The following is a 14,100-nucleotide window of genomic DNA, read 5'->3' on the forward strand; positions in this document are numbered from 1 at the left end:
CTGATCTGAATCCTGGCAGCAACCCAGAGCAGGAAGATTCCAAGGCACGAACAGCATCATCAACAGCATTTACTGATTACCAACTTTGTCCCAGGTACCTGCTACGTGCTCTACAAGCATTAGCTCATTTCATCCTCTCCAAACCCTGTGAGGTGGGCATTTCTATTATCCCATTTCACGGATGGAGAATCAGAGGCTCCAAGAAGTTAGATAACTTGCCCATGGTTGCAACACCTCGTTGACAGCAGAACTGCGATTGTGATTCCAGTAAGGTTGGAAACTCACTGTCCTTGGGACAAGCAGAACATGGAGAATGGGCCGGCTCATTCACTCATTCAGCAAATATTTAGGAAGAGCCTACTGTGGGCCAAAACTGTTAAAAGCACTTAGGAAACTTCAGGGAGCTATGCCCACAGAGAGCCCTTCCCTTCCCTGGTCCTCATTTTCTAGCAGGAGAGATAGACATAGACACTAACTATAGGACAATTACACTTACTCGTTTGGGTATGTTGAAAGGTGGGGTGCCTGCTGCAATATAGCTCCCAGCTCTCCCACATCTGAACTGAGGCAGTCACTTCCCCAGCTGCCAGGAGTACTGGTAGCCCCTAGCAGTCAGCTGAGTCCCTCTCCTCCAGGACGGCCCTTAGAGAAGACAGCTCTGTTCCCTTCAAAGTGACTCCCCAGGGCTTCCCTGGTGGCGCAGTGGTTGAGAGTCCGCCTGCCGATGCAGGGGACGCGGGTTCGTGCCCCGGTCCGGGAGGATCCCGCGTGCCGCGGAGCGGCTGGGCCCGTGAGCCATGGCCGCTGAGCCTGCGCGTCCGGAGCCTGTGCTCCGCAACGGGAGAGGCCACAACAGTGAGAGGCCCGCGTACTGCAAAAAAAAAAAAAAAAGTGACTCCCCACATCCAACATCTGGTCCATAAGTGGTCATAAAGGCCCCTATGCCCTTGCCCCAATGCTGAGCAACTCTGAGTGTCATCCCAGCTCCACATGGGATCAGTTGGGGTCTTTGTGACAATCCAGCTTTTCGCTCTGCCCAGTTCTGCTTCCTTCCTCCCCAGAGGTATTGATCTGAGAACTCCTCCAAGAAACATCCTGCAAGCAAAATGATATGAGAGTCTGTTTCCTGGTGCACCCAACCTGCGACAGAAAGTCTACATTCTGTGGGGGAAAAAGGAAAACCAGAGTGGAATAAGGGCCTTTGGGAGGGTAGGGGCTGATGGGGCAGCAGATAGGGGCATTAAATATAATAGTCAAAGTGATCTCATGAAGAAGTGATAAATGAGCAAAGACTTGAAGAAGGAAAGGAGGTTATCCAAGCAGAGATGTGGAAGGAAAGCATTCTAGGAGGAGAGGGAACAGCAGAGACCCAAAGGAAAGAGCACAGCCAGGAGGCCAGTGTGGCTGGAGTGAAGGGAAGGAGGGAAAGTAGGAGAAGACAGGACGGGCTGGGGAAGGGGAGAGGTCCCAGGGAGACTTGCAGCCACTGCAAGGTCCTCAACCGTTTCTCTGAAAGGAGTAGAGAACTGCATGAAACTTCTGACTGGAAACTTCCTCTGGGGGACTTCCCTGGTGGTCCAGTGGTTAAGACTTCACCTTCCGATGCAGGGGGTGCGGGTTTGATCCCTGGTTGGGGAGCTAAGATCCCATGTGCCTCAAGGCCAAAAGAACCAAAACGTAAAAAACCGGAAGCAATATGGTAACAAATTCGATAAAGACTTTAAAAACGGTCCACATCAAAAAAAATCTTTAAAAAAAAAATGAAAGGAACTTCCTCTGGTTGCCGTGGACGGGCAAAAGCAAGCCAACCTATTTGGAGGTCTTTGCAGTAAACCAAGTGTTACCGAGTCCAAGCTCGTACTGCTCACCCCACGACAGGCCAATAAATTGAGAGACCAGGAGTTGGGGCAAGAAATAGCGACTTTATTCAGAAAGCCAACAGACCAAGAAGATGGTGGACTAGCATCCCAAAGAACCATCTTCCCTGAGTCAGAATTCAGGCTTCTTTTCTGCTAAAAGGAAAGCGGGTGTGTCTGGTTGTTGCAAACTTCTTGACTCAGGAATCCTTTGTTCTTACAGCTGTTCACAGGTGGTCTGGCCACAAAGTTCCTGTAAACTTCCAACAAAACAAATGTTATTCTCTGTTCTGCAACTTTTTATCTCTATGTGAATGGAGAAGTATTGCACCTTTAAAGGTCAGAGCCTTGAGAACGGGCTGTCATGTATATTTCAGGCTATAGACAATGGTTCTTTTACAAAAGGTGCAGAGCCAGCATGACTAAGCACAGGCAACAGAGCATAAAGGGTAAAGCTAAAGGAATAGATCCAATATGGAGTCAGGTTTGCTCTTCTCTGTTACACAAGTAGAGGTCTTAGCAGAGGCAGTGAAGGTGGTGAGAAGTGGTCAGATTAGGAATGTATTTCTAAAATCCAGCCAGCTGAATTTGCTGATGGACTGGATGTAGGAAATGAAAGAAAGAGAGGAGTCCAGGAGGATGCCAAGGTGTTTGTGATATTGTGATTTATAATAAACACATAGTTTGTATTTATTATAATAATGGTACCCATTCCTGGCACAGAGTTCCTAAAACCCTTGGCATTTCCTAAGTGCTGAGAGCAATGAAGGTGTCCTTTGTTATGTCAATGAGGTGACTTTTGGAAAACCCTTAGGTAGGATGGAGGCTACCAACCACATGATTTAAAGGGTTGGAACTTTCAATTCCAGTCCCCCCACACCCTCCCCCTTCACCTAGAGGAAGGGGAGAGGGGCTGGAGATTGAGTTCAATCACCAATGGCCAGTGATTTAATCAATCATGCTTATGTAAAACCCGAAAGGACGGGGTCCAGAGAGCTTCCCAGTTAGTGAACACTTGGAGGTACTAGGAGAGTGGTGCCCAGAGAGAGCATGAAAGCCCTTTCCCCATACCTTGCCCCGTGCATCTCTCGCATCTGGCCGTTCCTGAGTTATATCCCTTCACAGTAAACTGGTAACCTAGTAAGTAAACTGGTTTCCTGAGTTCTGTAAGCCTCCCTAGCAAATTATTCGAACACAAGGAGGAGGTTGTGGGAACTTCTGATTTAGAATTGATGGGTCAGAAGCACAGGTAACAACCTGGACTAATGATTGACATCTGAAGTGGAGGCGGTCTTATGGGACTGAGCCCTTAACCTGCGGATCTGGTGCCGTCTCCCAGCAGACAGCGTCAGAAGTGGGTTGAATTGTAGGACACCCAGCTGGTAACAGAGAATTGCTTGGTGGTGTGGGGAAAAAAAAAAAAAAAACACCTACACATTATAATTGGTGTCAGAATCAGAGTGTTTCATCCTGAGCAGTGGAAGGAAGGATTTGTCAAGAGCTGAGGTGGTTAAGACTGCAGTTGAGGAAAGTTTGGGGGAGACCGGGAGTTCCACTTTGGACATGCTGAGTTTGAAATTTACAGAGGAACAACCTTGGGACCGAGTAGCCAGCTGAGCTCCGTGACACGGTACAATCCAAGTGGGTGTGAGATGGGGCTCAGGGACACAATGAAAGTGGGTGACACAGGGGGCTCTGTGGCACAAGGGCCTGACTCTAGAGTCCTGTCACCTGACATTCCAAGATCCATTCCAAGCTCCTGTGACAGCCTGATCTGTGAATGACAAACACAGAAGTCCATGTGACAATAAAGAGTCAAACTGTGTGCCCGTGTGGGGCTGAGCTGAGAGTGTATTTGGAGCTAAGAGGAGGGGGGTCAGTGCAAATAGAGTATGTCCCTGTGTATGGAGGTGGTGGTGTGGGTACGCATGAGTGCTTGTCTGTGTGTGCTCTTGTAAGCGTGTGAATGTGTGTGCATGCGCCTATGAATACTGTATGTATGTGCTCGCTCCTCTGTGTTTGTGTGTGTGTATGCTTCTTTGATTCTGTGTGTGTGCATGCTCCTGGGAGTGTGTGTACGTGGGTGTCACAGTGCCTCTGGCAGCTGGGCGCACACAGATGTGAGTGAGGAGATGATGCCAGCTCGGGACCTGACACACCATAGATGCCTATAGTTGCCAAATGCACGGAGTAAACAAATAGCTGCTATCAGCCTTCGGAAAGGAGCACTTGGGTCGCCTGGAGAGTTGGGGTAGAATTCCCCCCTCAGCCACCCTGAGCCACACGGATCCCTCCGAACCCTGCACTGACCAGTCCAGGACATGGAGGTCCCCATGGCTTTCCTGGTCCATTCCCTCCTGCTCCCCTGGGCTGCTCTCAGGCTGGGCTGGGGAAACTGCAGACACAGCTCCTGGGAGGGAGGCTGGTTAACTCTCCATTTGCCATTAAACATAATCAGGAAGAAATCTATGTGGAGCCCGCTGCTCTGGCCGATAAGTGATTCCCTAGAACAACAGATAAAAGCCTGGCACTAAAGTGCAGCCAGAAATGATGTGTAATTGGGATGAAAGAATCCTTAAATCTGTGTGCAGCTTTTAACTTAGAAGGCTTCAATTACAATTAATAGTTCCCTTGAAGAAGGCAGGAGGGGCGATAGAGGAATTCGAAGGCCTGAGCTCAGAGCCCTGGGCTCTATTCCCAGCTGTTTAGGGGGTGCTGGGGGTGGGATGTAAGGAGGGAGGAAAAAGCTGGGGGTGGGAGGAGAGGCTTTGCAGCATCTAAGGCCCCCTGCTGAGTTGCAGCCCTTACAATTTCCAAATGCACCAGTTCCCAAACAAGTTCAGTCGAACTCCTGGACCTTTGCCCAGCCTCATGCCCTCCCTGGAATGTTGCTAATGGCAACAATTATCGTGCCCATTTTGCAGACAGGAAATGAAGGCGATACACCTGCCCTAAGGCTCTGGAGTGCAGCTAATCCATCTGCATCTCCAAAATGAGAAGGGGTCTGAGAGAGCATCCCTCCTTATGGTTCACTGGGGGCACAGACATTCAAAGACAGGAAGGCTTTTGGAGGATATCACACACGGCAACAGTGTGGAGTTAGCCTCAGAACCCCTGCCTCCTAACGCCAGTGGCCATTCCTTCCTTTGCACCCCTGGCCAATAAGCCCAGAGCTCTCCGAGGAGAGCACGGTTCTCTGGCACCAGCCACACAGCCCCGTCCTTCCCAGCCTGCTCCCTGGGGTGAGGACTGAGGCCTGACCATGCCTACCTGAGGAAAGCTGGCAGTCTGCCCCCATGCCTGGGTCTGCTTCCTCCATCTGTGCTTTTCTGGGTCTGGGCTGCCTGCCTTCACCCCAGCACACAGACATGCCAGCTCTCCCTCTACCGGAGGCTTCCAGCTTTCTGCTCCAGTGTCATGCCTGGGGCTCTCCCTCTGGGGTCCTGCCCTAAGGGCAAAACCGCTGGCAGCAGGCCGTGGACAGGTGGCAGCTAGGTGCAAATCAGAATCGTGAAGCTGTCTGGCTGTCCTCCAGGAATGAGGGTTTGGGCTCTCAGATGACACAAACAGACAGTCAGAGGGAGCCTTGTGGGCTGCCTGGACATTCCTAGTGCTGGCTGAGCGGCCACCCCACAGACTCCTGTGTTGACGGGAAATCCAAAGCTCCCTCCCAGGAGTTCATGGGTGGCTGGGTGCCCAATCCCACGTTTCATGGCTTTGGAATATATTCTCCAGGCTGGCCTGCATCAGTCCCCCTCCATCTCTCCAGAGCAAGTGCAGCTGCCTGCTCCTGGCCCTTCAAAGCTGGGCAAATTCCACAAATGGCTTTTTTTCTAAGCCTGACAAATTGTGTAAGCACGTGCGTGCACACGTGGGTATGTGTGTGTGCACAAGCATGGTACGTACATCTGTGTGCATGGGGGAGCTCGTGTACTCCTGTCTCTGCACAAGTGGGCCCACAAGCACGTACTTGTGTGCATATGTGTATATTTTGTGTGTGTGTGTGTTTCGTGCATGCATCGTTTTAAAAGAACGCAGCAGAATCCGCTCGGGGCCCTGTGTAGCTGAGCCTTATTTATAGCTTTCCTCTGTCTGGTTCGTTTCCTCTAACTTCCCTGCAGAATGATATGAATGAAAATGACACTATTGACTATCTCGGTAACCATAAAAGACCTTATAGAAATAAGATTTTTATAGTTTGTGGACTGGGAGAATCAAAAGACTAAGAGGACAGGAGAGAATCAAGCTGAGGCAGCAGGAGAGGTCCCCACAGTGGATCGTCTGTGAGATTTTTAAAACAAACTCATATAAATAAAGTGATTGTCTTGAAAGAGTTATGAGAGCCCTGAAGCTGGTGGGCAATATCTCTGTGGCCTCTGTAAAGGCGGGAGAGTGGGCATGCCATCTGCCTAGGAGGAAACTGTTGCTTTTTCTGAGTTCCTGGCCCTGGCCTCCCAAGAGAGGCGAAGGAGGCTGCCCCAGGGCCGACGCTACCTTTTCTCTCCTGGAGAGTGACAGTATTTGGCAGCCCTGGGAGAAAAGCCCCGGGGCTGGCCGCCCACTAGCTAGTGTGGGTCTGTAAAACCCTACGGGGATTGAGCCCACAGATTCTGGGTCAGCAGCCCTTCCAAGCTTGGATGGAAACCCCTCCCCAAAGAAGGCTGGGCATCCAATCCCTGCGCAGTGACTCCCCCAGACCCTTCCTGGGAAGCACATCATCACCACCAAAGACAACCCTGCAGAGAGAGCCCCTGCATCTCCCAAGCAGGGCCTGAGCTCATCCATTCTAGCAAAATCCAAATCCAGTTCCCCAAATCTTTACCAATGACCACTTTGCATGTGTGGCTTCAGAGATTACCAAGACTCCATCCTGCCCTCAAGGAGCTCCCTATCTGGTTGGGAGTATGGAGAGGGGAAGTGTGGACGGGAAGTGTGGACGGGAAGTGTGGACATGCCTGCGCAGGTGCACAGGTATGCAGGTACAGACAGAGAGCCATGTTGAAACTTGGTGATGAAACTCCTGAGTTTATTCATCCCAACAAACTAGGTGTTGGGCCCTGGGCACAGAGAGCTAAAGCAGACTCAGTCCCATCCCTCGAAGAGAAGTTCATGCCCAGTGGGGAGAGGGACACAGACAATCACAGTACAGATGTTAAGGGCTGAATGTGCAAACTGCCCAGGGAGCATGGATTACCTTTGCTTAGGGGATCAGGGAAGGCTTCTCAGAAGCGGGGACATTTCTGCTGAGACTGGAAGGACAGGGAGATGTTCATTAAAGATGAGGAAGGGGCTTCCCTGGTGGCGCAGTGGTTGAGAGTCTGCCTGCCAATGCAGGGGACGCGGGTTCGTGCCCCAGTCCGGGAAGATCCCACATGCTGCGGAGCGGCTGGGCCCATGAGCCATGGACGCTGAGCCTGCGTGTCCGGAGCCTGTGCTCCGCAACGGGAGAGGCCACAACAGTGAGAGGCCCGTGTACCGCAAAAAGAAAAAAAAGATGAGGAAGAAGGGGCGTGCCTGGCAGGGAGGATGGGGTTGGGGAATGCAAAGGCCCAGAGGTAAAAGAAAAAAAAACAAATACGTTTGGAAAACTGCAGGGTATCCAGAAGGATTGCCGGCTGGGGGCCTGGAGGTGGGGGGCAGGAGGGAGTCAGAAAGGAATACTGGGTGCAGATCTTGAATATTCACCATGGTTCATTTTCTTCAGGCAATGGGGCAGCCTGCAAGCACTTTAGGAAGGGGAAATTACGGTCAGATGAAAGCTCATGGTGGACATACAGAGATCAGGGAGGAAGGGTGACCAGCCCAGGGATTCAGGCCGTGGCAGTGACATTGGAGAGGTCATATCGAAGGTAGAAAATCAAGAGAAGGTGGGAAGGGCTCCTCCCCAGCTTTGCATCTGCAGACTATTCCCAATCCAGCTAATGGATTTTCAGACAAAGAGCAGGATAGCACACTTAACAGCTGAGCAGTCCACAGCCCGGCTTCCCTGGTGTTTCTCCTTCACTTTCTCCCCTCGCTCCAGCCTCCCCAGCCCCCCACTTGGTCGAAGCCCTCTGCAGAAACACTAGGTCTGCACCCTCTTCCACCATTAAAGGGATGGTTCTGAAAACCAGACAGAAGCCACTCCACCCGGTCGGGCGGCCCATTGGAAATCACTGCCAGGACTGAGAGGCCATCCTGCCCCCTGTGTCCTCTCCCCGGGGACCTGGGGACCTGGGGTGAAGGTCAAGGAGTGCCTGCCGCACTTGTCAATGCCCTGACTCCTTGTCTGCAGGCATCGATTCCTCTCCTTCCTGACCTTTCAGGAGAGATGCCCTGAATTCCATGCCGCAACATTACAGAGCCCAGAGACTCTAGGAGACCAGCCCCCCTGGCTGCAGGCCCTTTGGGAGAACAGCCTGGCCTGACTGCCGCTGTCAGCCGGCCAGAGAGTGTCTGAATCATTGGGAGTGGAGCGGGGCTGGATTCACACCGACTCAGCCTTGAGTCGAGTTTATGGTTCTTGATTACACCCAGCAGGGAGGCCTTCTTAGTGATGAGAGAGAAAATATTCAACAACCTGTCTTTGCAATGTGCTGATCTCTTGGAGAGAAGGGAGAGTGGGAGGGAGTGGGGGAGGGGTTTGAGAGAAAGAGAGAGTGACTTACAATATGTGAGAGAGGAGAAGGGTTTTTTTTTTAATCCTGGGCTCCCCAAAACTGCCTCAACATTTCCTCTCTCTTTTCTTTTTTTTTTTCTATGTTTGGCTGCATTGGGTCTTTGTTGCTGCGCGCGGGCTTTCTCTAGTTGTGGCGAGTGGGGGCCACTCTTCATTGCGGTGCGTGGGCTTCTCATTGCGGTGGCTTGTCTTGTTGCAGAGCAGGGGCTCTAGGCACGTGGGCTCAGTAGTTGTGGCTCGCAGGCTCTAGAGCACAGGCTCAGTAGTTGTGGCACACGGACTTCGTTGCTCCACAGCATGTGGGATCTTCCCGGACCAGGGCTTGAACCTGTGTTCCCTGAAATGGCAGACGGATTCTCAACTACTGTGCTACCAGGGAAGTCCCTCATCATTTATTTTTGCCTTGGGGTAACTCTGAAGCCAAATGATCCCATCCCTATGGGCCCCCGCAAGCCCATGGAAAGCTTAGAAGGACGTGGACCTGAGCATCGGCTCAGAGCTGGGGGAGCAGTGCTGAGCGGTGCTGCCTCTTCCGAAGCCCCCTTCCCTCCTTCACAGCCCTTCTCACATTCTGCTTTGTATTCAAACTGCATCTGCTTGTGCTTGGCACCCAAACACAGTGCCTGCCCCGTAGTCGTGGTAATAAATGAACAAACAGGACTTCCCCTGTGGTGCAGTGGTTAAGAATCCACCTGCCAGTGCAGGGGACACGGGTTCAAGCCCTGGTCCAGGAAGATCCCACATGCCGCAGAGCAACTAAGCCCTTGCGCCACAACTACTGAGCCTGCGCTCTAGAGCCTGTGAGCCACAACTACAGAAGCCCGGACGTCCTAGAGTCGGTGCTCCACAATAGAGAGGTCACAGCAATGAGAAAGCCCTGCACTGCAAGGAAGAGTAGCCCCCGCTCACCGCAACTAGAGAAGACCACACACAGCAATGAAGACCCAAAGCAGCCTAAGATAAACGAACAAACGGAAGATGGGTGTGCATCATTCTTGCACCCCATGAGGAGACCCCTTGTGCCTCCCACAGCCCCAGTCCAACAACCTGTACAAAGTCAGCACCGATTTTGTATTTTGGATAAATGAGTGAGTGAATAATAGATCCCACACCCTACAGGGCTTCAGCACTCCAGCTAGGCTGCCCTTTACTCTGCTATTTCTGAAGCTCATTCTGTTGGCACATCCCATGCCCCCCAAAAAAACAGGATGTCAGGGAAGAGAGGAGGCTTTTTGGAGACTACTTTTTTAGTTGCTTCTTAAGAATTCATGAGAACTAGCGTTTTAAATTATTGGATCTGAAAGCACCTCCCAGTGGATCGCTATGGGGGATGGGAGGCAGGGGTCCCTCCGTTTCTGCAAGAACCCAAGCTCTTCCTTCCCAAGCCATCAGAATGGAGACTGGGGGCTGACGGTGTTCCCTTTCCTCCTGTCCGTCACGTCCTCTCTCCACCCTCCTCAAGTCCCCAAGGGCTCTCCTATGGCTCACTTAAGACCCCTGCCACTTCCCTTTCTGCTTCAGCCTCCTTACTTGAGGGATGGAGAGGGGCTACTCAGAAGAAAAAGAAGGCACCCTTGCCTTTTCATACACAGCAGATTCCAACCTCCAGCAAGTGTCTTGGGATATTGAAGAGAAGGGGGGAGCCCGGAGCCCAGTGGGGAAGGGGTGGGTGGATGCCAGACCCGCCACCACCAGCAGAAGAGGGGAGGCTCTCACCCAGGACCATCCCCCCAAGGGAACTTTGCAAGATCTCCCAAACTTGCAAGTTCAGTGTCTGTGGGAGTCAGGCATTGGGCATCTGGTCGACCCTGAGGCTCTCCAGGCTGCCAGGGGTCCCAGAAGGGCCTCTGCCTGCCCAGCCTTCCTCTTCCAGGGCTGAACCCTGCGGCTGCTGAACAAGCGTGTCAGCCAGTTTTCCTTGCCTCTGGCTCTGTAAAGCATGGTACCCACTGAAAGAGGAGGGGGGGGGGCGGAGCCGCAGGGACGAGGCCCGAGCTCGGAAACTTTACACTGAAAGTTAATCCACTGAAGCATAGCCCAAAATAAGCGCACTGCCTAATGTGCCGGGAACTGCCGGTCGCAAGGCCAGACTGCTAGCGGATGTCTGTGCATCTCCGCCCGGAGACTGCATTTAGCGCCAGCGAGGGAGTCTGGGCTGGAGCGCTGCTTTCACACCGACTCTGAGCCGTGAGTTTATGGATCTTGATTGCACCCAGCAGGGAATCCTTTTTAGTGATGAGAGAAAAAATATTCAACAACCTGTCTTTGCATTGGGTGTGTTGGACACACTTCCCTGCTTCGGATTCAGACATATGCAAGTTGTGGGAGTGAAACTGCTGTCAGCAGGCCAGAAACACTCCTCTCCTCCCCGAGTCCCCGTGGAAGGGGGCGGGGAGCCCAGAGGGGCCGCGGAAGGCCCCAGCTCCTCAGGGAGAGGAGAGGCAGCCCCCCCCCCAGCGAGGCCCTCACCCCGGCCCCATCCCCAGCCGCATCCCCAGCCGCCTCCTCACCGGTCCCCAGGCCGCCCGCCTCCCTCCCCTCCCCGGCCCGCGGCAAGCGCGCCTGGGCAGTCCTCCGGGGAGCCGGCGCCCGCGTGGGGCCCGCTGACAGCGAGCCCAGTAGAATATTGTATTAGTTGGTTGTGAGCTGTGTTCTCGTCAGGGTATCTGAGTTTCACAGAACAGACGGGGTGAGAGTTTTTGTGCTATATCCAGATTGGCTTAAAATAATGTCGTTTTTGTAGCTTATTAAACCACAGAAACTACACCAAAGTCATCTACGCTGCTGCCAGCAAACTCTCTGAGTTGGGGTTCGGGTAAGAGCTGAGCTCAGCCCGGGGCTCAGGACCCCAGACCCCAGGGCAAGCAGGGGAGGCGGGGGAGGAGAAGGCAGGCAGCCATCCTCTCCAGATGCCTCCCTGGGGAACCAGGCTGAGGGGTCTGCAGCCACACTGGGTCCCTCCCCGACCCCAGATCCACCTCTGGGATGTCTGGGAGAGCTCAGGGATCGGGCCCTATAGGCTTAGGGGCCACTCCGGCCTGAGGCTCTGCCCTGAGGCTGGGAGAAGGTGGACACTGCCTGCAGCTGGGGGAAGGCTGAGAAATGGCTTGTCCAGATCCTATCTGGGGAGGCTGTGTCTAGGCAGGGGTGATGGGCATCGGAGTTTCGGCTTCTGTCTGGGTTTGCCACCTCCTCCCAGAGCTGCGGAATTGGGAAAGGAAGGGGCCTGACAGAGGAAGGGCTCGTCAGCGCCCCATCCTGGCCAGAAAGTCCTCTTCCTTCTCATTTGGCAGATGGTCCTGCTCCGGGTCCCAAAGGAACGGGGGTGTCTCCCACGTGTGGGGAAGGTGGAGACAAGGGGGAAAGGGTGCCTATGAGACCTGAGCAAGAAAAAATGCCCAAGCTTCCCCTGTTCTACGTCATCCTGCCTAGATCTGAATAACTGTAACTAGAGCTGCCACGTGGTGACGAATCTCATGTCATCTTCAAAACTAGACCTATGAGGCCCATGCTGTAATGACCTCTATTTCTCTATTAGTGAGATGAGGAAACTAAGGCTCAGAGATGTGCAGTGATTTGCCCAAGAACACACAGCTAGAGTGGTGACGTTAGAATCTGAACCCAAAATGACCATCGAATGAGAGTTCTAACCACTGTACCACAGGGCCTCGCTGGGATTTGAGATTTAAGAATGATGTACAGCTCCATTTCTCTTACAATCCCCCGTGTGAGCTTTTTAGAATTGGAGACACCTAAAGAAAATGAGTAATATTTGAGGGGAAATCAATACCCCTCCCCCATTTCCCGATGTGTCCACTGGCCATGCCTCTGACCTCCTGCCTTCCCAACCTATGGTGTCCATCAGGAGAGAATCCAGGGCCGATCCAAATCTCTCCAGGGCCACGCAATGCCCTGGCCGTTTCTCATGGGCATCTTGTCTCAGCCAGCAGGGCCGTGGGCTTCCCTGCCCTGCTGAGGGACCCATGGGTATAGCAGAAGCTACTCTCCTCCTGTCATCTACATCCACCCAGGTGCCCAGACACCAAGGAGCTATCCTCAACAGCTCCGTCACACCCTCCACATCCAGTCCACCACCAAATACTGAGGCTTCCACCTCCTCAATTGCATCCCCTCCCCTCTGCCCATCACCCTACCCCAGCCCTGGCCTTATCATCCTTTCACCTGGACTGTTGCATCACTCAGCTCACTGGCCTCCCTGCCTCCAGTCTCTCTAATCCATGCTGGAGCCAGAGTGAGCCCTCTACAGTGACCCTGCCACTCTCCTGTGTAAAACCTTCCCGGGGGCTCCCCCCACCAATGCTGTAGGAGGGAGGTCTGCCACCTGCCTGGCTTGCAAAGACCCTTCACAGGCCACCCCTGTGTACCCCACACACCCACCACTCCAAGCGAATAGCCCTCCCAAACCCAAGCTCTTCTGACACCTCCCTGCTTTGGCTCGGTTAGGCCACCTGCCCGATACTCAAGCTTTGTATGATCAACTTCATATTCCACCCCCCCAGAATGGGAATAAAGAGCATGACACAGAGACAGAGCACCAAAGCAGGGGTCCAGAGCCGCATGCACGAGGCAGAGTCCTGGGCCGCACCTGCAAGTGTGACAGGCAGCACCTCTCGGTAGTTAAGATTTGGGCCTGGGCTCAGTATTTGGAGATATCATTAAAATATATATATATATATATCTGTGCCTCAGTTTCCCATCTGTAAAATGAGGTTACCATAGTATCTAGTATAGTACATGGTTTCAAAGATTAAAATGTTTTATATACATGTATATTATACATATAATATATATATATATAAATAAAGGGCTTGGAACAGGCTTGGATATAAATAAAGGGCTTGGGAACAGGATTGGCATATAGTGTTATATAAATGGTAGCTGTTATTATTATTATTATCATTATTATCACTGTTACTGTTACCACCCTCATTATCTCACATGGCCCATCTGAGCCCCACTTCCTTTGACTTTGACCCCTTCAATCTCTGATGACCCCAACAAATTCTCCCTCCCTCCTCTCCTCTTCTTTTCTCTCCCCCTCCCCCTTCTTCTCCTTCCTCTTCTTCTCCTTCTCTCTCTTCCTCTTCTTCCCTTTCTTCCATATCCACACACACATATATGCCCGGCTTCATACGTTCAGAGGCACGTGGGCACACACAGCCACCTACACACACATACACACATGCATACACGTGCCCACAGGCTCACACACCAGCCTCCTCATCCTCAGAACCCTTCTTGCACCCTGAGGTCCTCTGCAGCCGCAGTGTCAGAGCCTGGTCTCTGCCTCTCTACCCCTTTGCCACATCTGAATCCAAAGTCAGGAGCTCCCCTCTGTACCCCCAGCCAGGACCTGGTCCCCTACACACTCAGTGACTGGAGTGCTGGCGCCTGGTAGAAAGGGGAATAAAGCTGATGCAGTGTAACCAGCAGGCATGTGGGCAAACGGGGATGGTCCCTGGGAGGATGGGCGTTCCTTCCAAAATGATCGCAACTCAGCAGTGAGGTCTCCTTTCTCAGCTCCTGCTGCAGCAGGTCCCAGCCAGCCCTCCACACCAGCCCCGG

General features: G+C 52.7%; 1 long non-coding RNA gene across 1 annotated transcript in view; it reads right to left on the reverse strand.

The window, feature by feature from the left end:
• Positions 1–1,984: 1,984 nt before the first annotated feature.
• LOC132516270 (uncharacterized) overlaps positions 1,985–14,100 on the reverse strand; it is a 42,313-nt gene continuing 30,197 nt past the window's right edge. Inside the window, exon 3 of the long non-coding RNA XR_009539291.1 lies at positions 1,985–2,116. This is a non-coding gene — a long non-coding RNA (uncharacterized LOC132516270). The remainder of the gene's footprint in view (positions 2,117–14,100) is intronic.

The sequence above is a fragment of the Lagenorhynchus albirostris genome, chromosome 2, assembly GCF_949774975.1.
Source record: "Lagenorhynchus albirostris chromosome 2, mLagAlb1.1, whole genome shotgun sequence".
Taxonomy (NCBI): Eukaryota; Metazoa; Chordata; class Mammalia; order Artiodactyla; family Delphinidae; genus Lagenorhynchus; species Lagenorhynchus albirostris.